Source organism: Panthera leo, chromosome E2 (genome assembly GCF_018350215.1).
Source record: "Panthera leo isolate Ple1 chromosome E2, P.leo_Ple1_pat1.1, whole genome shotgun sequence".
Lineage (NCBI taxonomy): Eukaryota > Metazoa > Chordata > Mammalia > Carnivora > Felidae > Panthera > Panthera leo.
In genome coordinates this window covers 54,146,109-54,161,810 of record NC_056693.1, presented here as the reverse complement: position 1 = coordinate 54,161,810, position 15,702 = coordinate 54,146,109, and the positions used below count along the sequence as shown (strand labels likewise).

Below are 15,702 nucleotides of genomic sequence, written 5' to 3'. Positions count from 1 at the left end.
GAGACACAGAATCTGAAGCAGGCTCCAGGCTTTGAGCTGTCAGCACAGAGCCCCACGTGGGGCTCGAACTCATGAGCTGTGAGATCATGATCCGAGCTGAAGTCGGCCGTCCAACCGACTGAGCTGCCCAGGCATCCCAGTCAGCTTACCCTCTTCCCTATATTCTTTCTCTGAAGTCAAGAACAATTTATGTACAATAAAATTCACCTCATTTAGACAGAATGTTTGGTGTATGTTGACATCCATGATCATGTAACCACCGCTAGCATCTGTAACAGGGTATTTCCACTGTCCCAAGAAGTTCTTCTGTCTCCTTTGTAGTTGATGCCCTGTTTCCACCCCATCCCCTGAATAACCTGAATGGTTATTCATCTGATTGATGTCTATAGTTTAACCTTTTCCAGATCATCATATAAATGGAATCATACTGTGTAGAACCTTTGTGTCTGGCTTTTTTTTTTTTCCCCTCAGCATAATGCACTTGAGCTTTGTTGATACTGTTGCCTGTGTAGTTCCTTCCTTCTTATTCCGATGTAGTATTTCATTGTAAGACTCCACCACCATTTATGTATTCACCGGTCGATGGGCATTCAGGTTGTTTCCTGGTTTGGGCCGTTATGAATTAGGCTGCCGTAAACGTTGGTGAACAGGTCTTTGAGGGACAAATGTTTCATTTCTCTTGGGTAAATATCTGGGATTGAAATTGATGGGTCATATGGCAATTGTGTGTGTGATTTTATAGGAAACGGTCAAACTGTTTGCCATGGCATTTTCTATTCACACCATCACCTTGTATAGACATATATTTGCTCCATATTCTCACCAGCACTTAGTACTGATAGCTAAAAAAAATTGCCCGTTCTAATAATGTTGTGGTGTCTCATTTGGTTTTCATTTGCATTTCCCTAGAGACCAATTATAATGAGCATCTTTTCATGTGCCTATTTTGTCATCTATATATCTTCTTTGGTGAAATGTTTGTTCAAATATTTTGCTCAGTATTTTAAACCAGGCTTTTAAAACTGTTGTGTTTTGGGAGTTATTCAAATATGCTGAATAGGAGTCCTTTGTCAGATATTGTTTTGCAAATATTTTCTCCCAGTCTGGGGCTCATCTTTTCTTTTCCTTAACTGTATTTTGAGCAGCAGATGTTTTTTTATTTTGATGAAGGCTATCTTTTTATGTTCTTTCATAGTCTATACTTTTTGTTTCCTGTGAAAGAAATCTTATGTTTCCTATGATCACAAAGATTTTCTCTTATGATTTCTTCTAGAAGTTTAACACTTTAGGTTTTATATTTAGGTCTCTGACCTAATTTTTGAATTTGTGGTTGAGGTAAGCACTGAAGTTCCTTTTCCTATTTCCAACCAATTTTGAAAAGTTACATTTTCATTTCCATTTAGTTCAAAACACTTTATAATTTTACAATTTCTCTGATTTCTTCTTTGAGCCATGTATTATTTTTTAAGTGTTTTATTTTGTTTTCACATATTTGGAGGATGTTCTAGTTATCTTTTTAAAAAAATAATGTTTACTCATTTTTGAGAGAGAGAGAGAGAGAGAGAGAGAGAGAGAAAGCATGGAGAGAGAAAGCATGAGCAGGGGAGGAGTAAAGAGAAGGGCACAGAGGATCTGAAGTGGGCTCTCCACTGACAGCAGAGAGCCGAGGCAGGGCTCAAACACCCAAACTGTGAGACCATGACCTGAGCTGAATGAAGTCAGACGCTCACCTGACTGAGCCACCTAGGCACCCCTAGATATCTTTGTGTTACTGATTTCTTTCTTTCTTGTTTTAGATTTTAAAATATTTTTATCATGGTTATGTTCAAACAAAATTAGAATTCCATTGTGGTCGGAGAGTGTATTTTGTATGACACAGATATTTTAAATTTATTGAACCTTATTTCATTACACAGAATATGATCTATTTTGGTAAATGTTCTGTGGACTTAAAAAGAATGTGAAATCTTGCTGTTTTTGCCAGAGTGCTCTGAGGATGTCAGTTACATCAAGTTGATTTCTTTATTGATTTTTTAAAGTTTATTTATTTATTTGAGGAGAGAGAAAACGTGAGTGCACACAAACAAGTGGGGGTATGGGGACAGAGAGAGAGGGAGGGGGGAGAGAGAATCCCAAGCAGGCTCCACACTGTCAGCACAGAGCCTGCTGTGGGGCTCAGTCCCACCAACCATGAGATATGACCTGAGTCCAAACCAAGAGTCAACTGACTGAGCCACACAGGTGCACTAACATCAAGTTGATTTATTGCTGGTCAAATCTTCAGTGTATTTGCTGATTTTCTCTTTGTTCTATAAATTATTTAGATGGGTTTTGAAATACATTCTCATCATGGACTTGTCTATTTCTCCTTGTAGCTTGATTGGTTTTTTGCTTCATGAATTTTGAAGTTCAGTTATTAGGTGCATACTGTTTAGGATTGTCGTGAGTTCTTCATGAATTGATCCCTTTATTATTATGAAATGATTTTATTTACCTTTGGTAATATTCTTTCTTTTAAAATATACTTTGTCTGATTTTAATAGATCTACCCTACATTTTTTTTCGTTAGTGGTAGTATCCTTTTACTTTTACCTATCTGTGTCTTAATATTTGAAGTGCTTTTCTTGTGGGCAGCAAATACCTGAGTCTTGGTTTTTTTTAAATCTAATCTGAGAGTCTGTGCTTTTTAATTGGTGTATGTAAGCAATTTACATCTAATATGATTATTAATTTGGTTAAATTTAAATCTATAATCTTGCTATTTCTTTTCTCTTTGTCTTATCTATTTTTGTTCCTTTTTTTTGGTCTTCTGCTTTCTTTTGGATTGAGCTTTTTGTGTGTGGGGGGGTATGACTCCATTTTGTTCCCTTTGTTAGCATATTATAGTTAGCTCTTTGTTTTGTTATTTCAACTTGGGGGTTTATAATATAGATCTTTAACTTATCACAGTCTGCTTTCATGTGATATTACGCCATTTTACATCTGAGAACTTTACAAGAGTATACTTCCATTTCTCTTCTCCCTATCCTTGTGCTATTGTGAGTTACACTTTAGTTTTACATATATTATAAATCTTATTCTACATTGTCATATTTTATGCAGCCAATTATGCTTTTTGAGAAACAACTTTACTTAGGAATAATTCACCCATTGGAAACATACAATTGAAAGATTCTCAGTAAGTTTATAGAGTCGTGCAGTTATTACCATAATCCATTTGTGTCACCCCTCAAAGGTCCCTCATGCACATTTGCAGTTAATCCTCATTACAATTTCAACTCTGTGCAATAACTAATCTGCTTCTGCCTCTATAAATTACATTTTCTGGCATTTCACAACACGTCGTCTTTGTGTCTGGCTTCTTTTACTTAATATAATGCTCCTGAGATCCGTCCATGCTGTTGCTTGGGTTGGTAGGTTCTTTACTTTCATTGCTGAGTAATTTTTCATTGTATGGATGTACATAGTTTGTTTTTCCATTTGTCCATTGAAGAACATTTAGATTGTTTCCATTTGTGGCTATTACAAGTAAAGCTGCTGTGAACACTCACGTCCACATTCTTGTATGAACATGTTTTTATATTTCTAGGATAAACACCCAGGAGTGTGATTTCTCAATTGTATGGTAGTGTATCTTTAACTTTCTGAGAAACTGCCGTGCTGTTTTTTCAGAGCGGCTCTCCCATTTTGCATTCCAGCCAGCACTATGTAAGAGGTCCAACTGTTCCACATTTTTGTGAGCACTTGGTATGGTCAGCATTAATTTTAGCCATTCTAATAGGTGTGCAGTGGTATCTCATTCTGGCTTTAGTTTGTCTTTGCCCAATAGCTAGTGAAGTTGAACGTGTGCCTACTTGCTGTGTCTCTGTTTTTATGAAGTTTCTCATCAAATCTTTGTCCATTTTCTGTTTGAATTTTTTTGATTTCTTATTGAGTTTAGAGAATTCTCTATATATTATAGATACACCAACTTTCCAGGTTGTGTGATTTGCCAGTGTTTTCTCCTGGTCTGTAGTTTGTATTTTCATTCCATTAATAGGGTCCTTCATAGAACAAAAGTTTTAATGTTCAACCTACCAAATTATTTTTAATGCATCTTGCTTTCAGTGTCATGTCTAAGAACTCTTTGCATAAATCTGAGTCACAAAGATTTTCTCCAATATTTTCTTCTAAAAATTTGTAGTTTAACATTTGTTATATAAATGACCCAAAGGTAGTTTCTGTTTATTGGCCCCCTAGGTTGTTTATTTCTTCACTGCAGGCTGAGCCTTAGTAGCTCCAAAGCCCATCTGTGCAAGTTTTTACACACCCTGATATTTTTAAAAATAGCCCTAAACAAGCATATGTAGAGATTGCTGACTGTGCATACCTTGTGAAACCTCACCCAGCATCTGCTGAACATTAGAAAAGGTATAAATCCCCAAGGAGCTCTCTGACCAAGAGACTCTGCTTCATGGCTGAGTGACAGCAGCTAGGCATGCATCCACCCTCTCTGATTCTCTTCTTCTTCAACGGTCCCCTTGCCCTTCTCCCATCTGATTGATAGCCAACCTCTGGATGGTTTCATACCGTGAGAAATTTCTTTTAGGCAATCCTATCCAACCTCCACTCAATAAAGTGTATGTGTTCTGCCTCTCACAGTCGTGTCTTTTTCTTTAATCAGACTCCAAATCCCTTGAACTCCCTAGAACATTTTACATTAAAACAAGGTTGTTTTTTTTTTTTTAATCTTCATTTATTTTTGAGAGAGAGTCAGACAGAGTGTGAGTGGGGGAGGAACAGAGAGAGAGGGAGACACAGAATCCGAAGCAGGCTCCAGGCTCCAAGCTGTCAGCACAGAGCCCGTCTCGGGGCTCAAACTCACGAACCGCAAAATCATGATCTGAGCCAAAGTTGGACACTTAACGGACTGAGCCACCCAGGCACCCCAGGAACATTTTACATTTAGATCTATGATTCCCCAATGAGTTAATTTTTCTTGTATAAAGTATGATTTTTTTTCTTTTTTTTTTGCTATGAGTTCCATTTGTTCCAGTGCCATTCATTTAATAGGATATCCTTTCTCCGTTTAATTACTTTTGCATCTTTGTTGAAAATCAGTGGGCCATACTTGGTTGAAAATCAGTGGGTCTATTTCTGCACTCTGTATTCTATTCCATTATTGTGTTATTTTTAGATACTATTGTGAATGGAATTGTTCTCTTAATTTCATTTTTGAATTCTTCATTACTAGTACATAGAAATACAACTGATATTTGTATGCTGATCTTAGATCCTGTGACCTTTATAAACTTGTTAGATATTATATAATAATATAATATAATGTTAAGTTTTCTTTTTTTATTGCTTGGTATCTTCTGCATATAGTATCATGTCATTTGTCAAAAAAAACAGTTATATTTGTTTATTTCCAATTTTAATGCCTTTTTTCTTTTATTCTTTTTTTTTTTTTTTTGGAGGGACTTTATTTTACTATCTAGACTATCCAGTATTATGTTGAATAGATTTGTTGAAAGCAGACATTCATGCCTAATTCATGATCTTAGGGGAGAATCAGTCTTTTACCCTTCAATATGATAGAAGCTGTATATTTTTCATATATGCTCTTTATTGCATTCTTGGGTAAACCACAGGGTAAGAAGACACTTGGTGTAGTATGTAATTTGCTGATATGTTGGTAAATTTAATTTGATAATATTATGTTTAAGATTTTCATATTTATGATGGATAATGGTCTTTAGTTTTCTTTTGTCGTAATGTCTTTGCCTTTGTTATCAGGGTAATTTTGTCTTCATAGAATGAGGTGGGGAATGCTTCCTTCTTCTCTGTATCTTGAGCAAATTTGTGAAGAATTGGTAATATTTCTTCTTTAAGTATTTGATCATATTCACCAGTGAAGCCAAGTTGAGTTTTCTTTGTATGAAGATTTTAATTATGAATTTAATGTCTTTACTTGTTATAGGTCTATTCAGAATTTTATTTTTCTTTTTGAATGAGTTTTTGGAATTTCTTTTTAAGAATCTGTTAATTTTATCCATGTTGTCTATTTTCTTTGGTCTAAAGTTACTCATAATATTATAATTCTTTTATTTTTTGTAGAGTTAGTAATATGTACCCTCATTTCCTCTTGGTTTTGCTTGTTTTCTTTTTCTCTGTTCTTTTCTCAATTGGTTATGCTCAAGGTTGTCAATTTTGTTGATCTTTTCAAAGAACTAACTTTTGATTTCATTGTTTTCTGTTTCCTGTCATTTATTTTACTCTTCTTTTCTTACTTTCTTAATGTAGATGTCAATTATTAATTTGAGACTTTTCTTCTTTTCTGATATAGGCATTTAATGCTGGTTCAAACTGCATTTCATAAACTTTGATGTACTGTGCTTTTGTTTTCATTCAGTTCAAAGTACTTTATAACTACCCTTGTGACTATTTCTTTGAGCCATTAATTATATGGAAGTATGTTATTTAAATTCCAAATAACTGGGTTTTTCCAGATTTCTTGCTGTTATTGATTTCTAATTTAGTTCTGTTGTGGTTAGAGAATATGCTTTGTATGATTTCAGTCCATTGGAGTTATTGAGCCTTGTTTTATGCCTAACATATAGACTACCTTGGAGAATGTTCCATGTCTGCTTAAAAGGAATGTGCATCCCTTAAAAACTGGATAATGTGTTCTAAATATGTTAAGTTGGTTGATAGTATTGTCCAAGTCTTCTATATCATTACTGAATATCTGTGTAGTGTTTTGTCAATTACTGAGAGTTCTTGAAATCTCTAGTTGTTACATTGTCTATTTCTCCATCAATTCCATCATTTTTTGACTCATGTATTTTGAAGCTTTTTAAATAGTTGCATATAAACCTGTAATGGTTATATCTTTATGGTTTATATTGACCCTTTTCATCTCTAGTAATATTTCTTGTTTCAAAGTTTATTTTGTCATAGATTAATATAGCCACTCTAGCTCAATTGTTACTTAGCATTGTAAATCTTGTTCTGTCCTTTACTTTCTGCCTATTCATGTCTGAATTTAAGATGTGTTTTCCATAGGTGGCATACCATTGGCTCTGGCTTTAAAAAAAAAATTCCAATGTGATAATCTCTGCCTTTTGATTAGGATATTTAAACTATTCATGTCAATCTAATTTATTTATATGATTGTATTTATATAGGTCATTTTCCTCCTTGGTTTTTGTGTCCCCTGCCTCCTTTGTTCCTGGGTTCCTCCTTTACTGCCTCCTAGTGTATTACATAAATATTTCAGGTTTCTATTTAAATTCCCTGTAGACTTTGTACCATATTTTTTAGTTGTTTTCTTAGTGGTTGCTATAACAATTCTTATATGCATCTCAATTTATCACAATCTATTTCAGATTAATACAGGCTCATTTTTTTTTTTTTTTTTTTTTTTTTTTGGTTTTGAACCTTTAATGAGAAAAAATATATATCGAGCTCAAGAACACTGTTTCACGTATCACTGGGTCAAGGGTTGGGGATACACATGACCTTGAATCAAGAGATACACAGTTACAGAATGAAAAACCAGCCAACTGGCACGATTAAGTCTCGGTTTCCTCCTCACTCAGCGGCACGCTGGGGATCCCACGACTGATGGGAAACAGACGTCCAGACTCTGCGCACTGCGGGGTGCCCTCCAGCACGTCCACCTCCAGCAGCATGTGGTGCATCTTCCTCAGGAACTTCTCATCTTGCTCATACCCTTCAATTGGCTCTTTGGGTACCTCGACCAGGTGCAAGGTATCCGTTGCCTACCGAAGCGCTGCCCACTCCACCTTGGTTATCATACATGCCACAAAGTTGGGGTTGACTCCACGGGGTTGATGCGGACCTCGGTGGCCTGGAGGCGCAGAGGGAAGCCACGGGGCCCCACCCGCCGCACATGCCAGCTCAACAGGTTGTGGGTGAGCAGCTTCATGTCACCAAAACGTACACTCCTATCCCCTCTTTGTACTTCTCTTATTGTATACATTGCATCAATATATGTTAAAATGCAGCAATACAGTGTTATAATTATTGCTTTATGCAATGTAAACATTTCAAAACAAGATACAATAGAGACTATACAATATATTTATTTATGTATAATTAATATAACCTTAATATTTTACATTGACCTACATGTTTCCCATTTCCAGTGATTTTCATTTTGTGCATTCAAATAACTGACATCATCTCCTTTTAGCCTGAAAGGCTTCCTTCATTAGTACTTGTAATATAGACCTGTTAGCAACAAATTCTCTTAATTCTCTTTGTTTATCCGGGAATGCCATTCTTTCTATTAATTTTGTGAAGGATAGTGTTGCTGAATATAAAATTAGTGGTTGACAGCTTTTTCTTAAAGCATTTTAAATGTCACCCTCCTGCCTTCTGGCCTCCATAGCTTCTGATAAGAAGTTTATTGTTCATCTGTGTCGTTGGGAGGGGAGCTGCTTGTGCAGTAGCATGGGGCTGTGGCCAGGATGACTCTGTCTTCACTACCAGTGTCCTGAACTCTGCCCCAAGCCCCACAATATGATCCCAAGCTGGTGGTGGATGGGGCATGGGGGAAATAATATAAAAGTGGCCTACACATCACACCCGCAACCAGCACAACTGGGGACCAGGACCGGAGTGTCCCTGGGTTACCAGACCAGTGACACATCTCTGGCTGGCTGGACACCTGGCCTTGTCCTGGTCTCCTTGACATCATGTCATTTTTCTCCTGCTACTTTCAAAATTTTCTCTTTTTCTTTGGTTTTCTATAATCAGGCTATGATGTTTCTCAATGTGGATCTCTTCGTTTACAACATACTTAGAGTTTGTTCAGCTTCTTAGGTGTGTAGGTTAGTGTTTTTATAAAAATTGGGAAGTGTTCAATCATTATTTCTTAAAAAGAAAATCTGCCTCCTTCTGTCTCCCATTGTATGTATGTTGGTATGCCTGATGTTTTGCAATGTATTTCTTTTTCTTCTTCTTCAATATTTTTTTTCTCTATTTTTCAGATTAGATAATTTCTACTGAGCTATCAAGTTCACTTATTCTTCCTTCTACATTCTGTGGGGTTATATAAATATATAATGACATATATCCATCATTATAGTATCACACAAAACATTTTCTGTGCCTTAAAAATTCTGTGCTCCTCCCATTCACCCCTCCCACCTCCCCACCCCTGGCAACCACTGATCTTTTTACTGTCTCTACAGTTGTGCATTTTCCTGAGTGTTATATAGTTGGAATCATACAGTATGTAGACTTTTCAGACTGGTTTCTTTCCCTTGGTAATTGCATTAAGATTTCTCCATATCTTTTCATGGCTTCATAGTTCATTGTTTTAGTGCTGGATAATATTCCAGTGTCTGGGTTTATCGTTTATTTATCCATTAATCTACTGAAGGATAATATGGCTGATTCCAATTTTTGGCAACAGTGAAGAAAACTTTTATAAACATCTATGTGCATGTTTTTATGTGGATATGTTTTCAAGTCCTTTAGGTTAATACCAAGGAGCAAGATTGATGCATCATAAAGTAAGAATATGTTTAGTTTTGTGAGAAATTGCCAAACTATCTTCCAAAATGGCCATACCATCTCGCGTTCTCATCAGCACTGAATGAGAGTTCCTGTTGCTCTACATCCTTGCCAGCACTGGACATTGTCAGTGTTTCAGATTTTTTCCATTCTAGTAAGTGTATAGTGGTATTTCATTGTTGTTTTAATCTGCATTGTCCTGATGACATATGATGAGGAGCATATTTTCATGGACTTATTTGCCATCTGTATATATTCTTTGTTAAGCATTTTGGTCTATTTTTAAATTGGATTATTTATTTTCTGGATAGAATTTAACTTAGCTATGGAGGAAAGAGAAGCTTCCCTGAGAAAGCCATAACTCAAAAGAAGAAACTTGAATGATGAGTCAGAGTTGGATAGGTCAAGAGTTAAGAAGTGGGAAAGAAAGAAAAATATATAGACAAAAGGAAATAACTCCAATACAAGGAGTGAAGAGGAACAGTCGCTACATATGAAAAAGACTGGAGGGTAATCAAGTAAAGAGGACAGCGATGCCTAAAGCATACAGGATCAAGAGTTCTCTAAGATTATTTGAGACCTGAGATATTTTTCCTAAAATAATAACCAAAATGAAAAGTCCTAAACAGCTGTAAGTGGTGGATAGGTAGGTTACATGAAAGATCTCTCTGGTTGCAGAATAGTGAATGGATTTAGGTGCGGGACACAAGATTCGTTGCTAGGAAGCCAGATTTGAGGCTATTATAGGAGTCTAGTTAAAAGATAATTGTGCTTTTGACAGGGTGGGAGTAGTGGGGGTGAAAAGAGATATACAGACATGAAAAATGCTCAACGTGTTGAATCAACATGACTAGATATTTGAGTGTATGCAAGAGAGAAAAGTAAAAAATAGCTTTGGGATTTCTGGTTTGAGCAGCAGAATAGATTATGGTGCCATTTACTGAGTTAGGGAATAATGGCACAGGAACATGACTGGGAATGGAGGGGAGAAACATTGTGAGGTCAGGTCTAGCCATATCCAGGGAATCAGATGTGTGGATCTGGATGGAGCTCGTGGGAAAGGAGATTTAAGAGATATGGATTCGGGAGTTGTTGACGTATTCATGGTAGTGGAAGCTCGGCGAGAAGACGGAGTTGCCCACAGAAGCTGTGTAGATGGCATCAACAAGAAAGACAGAGTCTAGAAGATTGCCCAACTTTAGGCTGGGTAAAAGGTGGAACCAGAAAAGGAGAATGAGTTAACCTACTTAGAAAAGGTGGATAAGGAAACTAGGAAAGTTTGACACCTTTGAAACCAAGGAAAAGGATATTTCTCAAAAAGAATACACAGTGGTATCCAGTGTGGCAGGGAGGTCAAGCAAAATGAAGGCTGAAAAGTGTCCTTTGGATTTACTTACAAGAAAACATTGGTTTTTCTTGGTGAGAGAAGTTTCTCGGCGATAGAAGTGGAATGAGTGGAAATCACAATGAGTTGGTTGAGGATTAAGTTGGAGGTGAAGAAAAGAAGGTCATGAGAATAGACTGCTCTCTCAGGAAGTTTGACTATTACCCTAACTTCTGGATTGGCTAATCCAAAGGCCACTTTTCAGTTCTTTATTTTTCTTTGAAAACTTGATCCTTATATGTCTTGGTAAGGGTGTTTATTTGTCAATTTTGGTTATCTTATTCTCAAAAATTAAAAATGCTTAGTTTGGATAAATTCTCTCCAACCATGCTTTTGAACATTTCTTTAATCTAATTGCTCTGTCTTTTGCTGCCCAACATCCACTCATTAATTGAATATTTGTAATCTATCCAATTTATCTGCCAACTTTGCTAATATTTTCATTTTCATTCAATATTATTTTAATAATCGACTTTTAAAAATTCCGTGTTCCTCAAGATTATTCTGTGTGTAATTTAATCAAGTTTGACAACACAAATCTTTACCATTTTTCATACAACTGTTTTTTTTTTTTTTTTGATCACAATCTTTTATACTGGTTGTTGCTTTATGTCAGATTTTCTTATTTCAAGGAAAATATATCCCTGTATCTTATCGAAATAAGACGTGGATCCTCTTTGAACTCTTCTTTCATCTCATGAAGTTTAGCAGAAGATCATTTATCCAGGAGTCTACATGTAAGAGTATATAATGGAATTATTATATGCCTGCTATATCCTTATATTTTTGAATTTTTTAATGTATATTTACTTTTGAGAGAAAGAGAGACAGAATGTGAGCAGGGGAGGGACAGAGAGAGAAGGAGACACAGAATCTGAAACAGGCTCCAGGCTCTGAGCTGTCAGCACAGAGCCCGATGTGGGGCTTGAACCCATGGACTATGAGATCATGACCTGAGCTGAAGTCGGAAGCTTGACCGACTGAGCCACCCACGCGCCCCTATATCCTTATATTTTTGAAAGAAAAAGCATGGTCTGCTTTTCAAAATCATTTATTATAATAACAGAAGAATGATTTCCTGATGATGGTGAGCTCCACTCAGCTGGGTCTGTGATGGTAAGACTGGTAATGGATGGATGAAGAATACCTTTATCCAATGCTATTTTATACTGTGAAAAGCTCATACATTTCACGGGACCAATGTCATTTATTACGGAGCAGGAGATGGCTCATATGTAGAGGCCGAAAAAGAAGCCCAGAAAAGAAAAGCAGAGGAAGGAAAAGCGGATGACGGATCTTTTCATCAATGCTGCACCACCATTCCATCTTTCAGCTTCTGTGCTGCTGTGACATTAAATCCTGTTGATAAGGGACCCTTGCACATCCCTCTCTTCAGATCAACATGGATTTCCTGGAAAATAAAAACTTCATTAAAAAAAGGAATTTGTCATCTTTATGTATGTGTCACTTTTTAAGGAAACGAGTGCAAAGCAAAGTCTTTCTGTGTGTGAGAATTGACCAGTAAATGTATTTGCTGTGTTTCCATTATGAAATATTTAGATGTATGTTATTTTTTTCTGTTTTCATGGTGCAAAAGTTGACCCCAAATGTTTCTCGTGGGTGCAAAGTTGTGATTTGTGTTAAACACATTCTTCAGTTACATTGCATGAAATATTTATGTTTCACTCTTCCGGGATATATAGCTCTCTAAAACGAATTTATTTTTTACTATGTCATAGGTCCCACACAATATTCTAAAATATCTTTTGAAAAAAAAATCATTGTGCTTGTTTGTAGCTAAGTAATCTAAATCTGGAAATAACATTTTGTTCTGTAACAGGTCAAATCACGGACATTCTGGCTAAACGATCTTCCTTTTGTAAAACAGTTTTATGGAAAAATCTTCTTTGAAACTTTCTTGAGCTTTACTCCTTTCTCTGGAGCTTCGGAACATTTTATGATCTCTCTTGATTTCTTCTGTCATCTCCAGGTGGACTGTGCTATTTTTGGTGTGGTAAGGGACAGGAAGAGCAATTGATTCCTGCCACAATAGCTGACATCACCAGTCAACATTCAGAAATTGTCAGACAAGTAATTTAATCATCTTATTATCCAATTTTTTTTTTTTTTCACACAGCACAGCTTTTAAGAGAGGTGAGTCAATGTAGATGGTTTCATGTTTGCAGTGTTGCAGGGATAAAGACGGAAAAGGATGGCAAGATGATCCTGTACTCAGGTGCTCTCAAGCTTATAGGCACAATATACCCATCTTACTCATCCAGAAGGGAGTTTATTATCGGTCAGCTGCAAACACACCTCTCGAACTACATCTTGCTTCTCTCCACCTCTCTCTTTCATTTACATGTACATTCACTATGAGATGCACAGGCTCAGTGTTTCTCGGAGACATGATCTGAGATACTTGTTTCATTCTGATTCAGTAATTCTCTTCCGGTTATTAGAACATTACGTTCTCAGTGATCCCATACATTTATTGCCACATACAGACCCTCATACTACAGCCACTCTCCAGATGTGATATTTAGCCAGACAAAAATGGTTTTCTTACTGAATGTACTGTTTTTCAGTCCTGATACTCCACACTGATTTTTATTTTCTGCCTAGTCCTTGACTATACAGTAACCTATCAATACCCAGCACTGGAGAGCAATTAGTATTGTTCTCAATTCTCTCACTCCATAAGGATGTATAATGGATGCTGGCTGGTATTCTCTCCCATATCTGAGGTTGATGGTGGGTTTGTGTGTAGTGTGTCCAAGCTGTCACTGGTGCATAACAACAGTTTAATAAGATTTCCCAAATATCCAAATTGTCTAGGCAAAATTAATGACCTTTGTAAGTTGTGTTGTGTCTTACGAAAAGGAAGAACTGTGAGGCCAATGTTTTTAAAAAACCGAGCGTGAGATTATTGAAGCCCTAGATCAAAGAAGGAGGAAGGAAGTATCAGAGGAGAGAATTTTGCCCCTTTGATTGTTTAACTGCCAAATACAGGAATGGCCAGGGCTATTCTGGCTGCTGTCAAAGGTGGTGGAAGGACTGGATTCATTATTTTGCAGACATTATAGAATGTCTGTTATGCGCTGGTTCCTGTGCACTGCAGGAGTGACCCCCTATGTGCACACCGCCCATAGGAATGTCACTGCCTGGTGAGTGAGTGGGCAATGGGGTGAAAAGCAGACACACCAACAGATAATTGTGGCACAGAGTAGAAAGAGCTGTCCGCTAGGTTTTTACAAAACGCTACGGCATACGCCAACGTTCACAGTAGCATTATTCACAATAGCCAAAAAGTGGAAACAATCCCACTGTCCAACAACTGACGGATGGAACAAAATGGAGATTCCTTGGCAACGAAACACAATTAAGTACTAATACACGCTACAACATGGATGAACCTTAAAAACATTACGCTAAGTAAAAGGAGTCAGACGCAAAGGACCACACATTGTATGACTCCATTTGTGTGAAATGTTGAGAACAGGCAGATTTATAGAGACAAAGCAGATTAGTGGTTGCCTCCTGTGGGGAAGGATGGGGGCACCATGGCTAAGGAGAGCAGGTTTCTTTTTGGAGTAATAAAAATTTTCTTATATTGATTGTGGTGATGGATGCACAAGTCAGTATACTAAATACTATTGGGCTGTACACTTTAGGTGAATTGTATGGCATGTGAATGATACCTCAATACAGTAGCTGAAAAATGTTAGAGGAGCAAGGAAAATACCTGGGTTGCTGCCAAAGTCATGGGGGTGGGAACTTGGGGACCAACATTTAGAGGGTGCATAATCATGACAGCCTGGGAGGTGAGCGCCATCACCCCCATTTTCAGAGATGGATGTCACTTGTCCTGTTTACAGAGCAGAGCCAGGACATGGACCCCAGTCTGTAGGTCTCCAGTCAGCACCGTCTCTTACTTCACAGAGGAGGTGGTATTTACTTTCCTCCTTGAAGTACCAGCAGGAGTGCACAAGGCCGAGAGGTCCCAGAGGGGCATTCACGTGGAGAGAAGCACACGATCAGGGGTCCTGGCAGAAAACAGGTGGCGCGTGCCATATGGATAGTTTGAAGAGAGGTCAATATAGTGACTGCTTAGGGTATGAGCAGAGTTTATGGGAATCAAACTGGGAACAGTGACAACCCAGGGCATTACCATCCCAGGCCTGAAGGGGGACAGGGAGGAAGCCATTATGAGAACACAGCTGGGCAGCTGTGTACATGGGGCTGGTTCCTGGAGAGGAGCACAACAGCAACCTGGCATGGGGGGAGCCCAGGGAATATCTTCCCTGACCCCTTCTCCTCCTTCCCTCTGATCTCTGCTGGTCCCTATCACTGGCTGCACCTAAAAAGAAGCCAGATGTCAAGAGAACCCATTGATGTAATTCACACACGTCTTCCTTATAGGGGCAGAGAAAGGCGTGTAACGTAAAACTAGAGGGCAGCACAGGCATGGAGAAGTAATGTTAATGGCATGTTCTAGGAATGGTAATTACTTCAAAACTATTTGTTTGTTTTTCTAAATTTTTATTTAATCATTTAAAAAATTTATGTATAATTAATATACAGTGTTATATTCATTTCAGGTGTATAAGTAAACAATTCTATATATTACTCAGTGCTCATCACAATAAGTGTACTCTTTTTTTTAATGTATTTTTATTTTTTTTTAATGTTCATTTATTTTATTTTATTTTATTTAAAAAAAATTTTTTTAACGTTTATTTATTTTTGAGACAGAGAGAGACAGAGCATGAATGGGGGAGGGGCAGAGA

General features: G+C 37.2%; 1 pseudogene; it reads right to left on the bottom strand.

Moving 5' to 3' along the window:
* Window positions 1-7,556: 7,556 nt before the first annotated feature.
* LOC122209150 lies at window positions 7,557-7,933 on the bottom strand (annotated as a pseudogene).
* Between the last annotated feature and the right edge of the window lie 7,769 nt (window positions 7,934-15,702).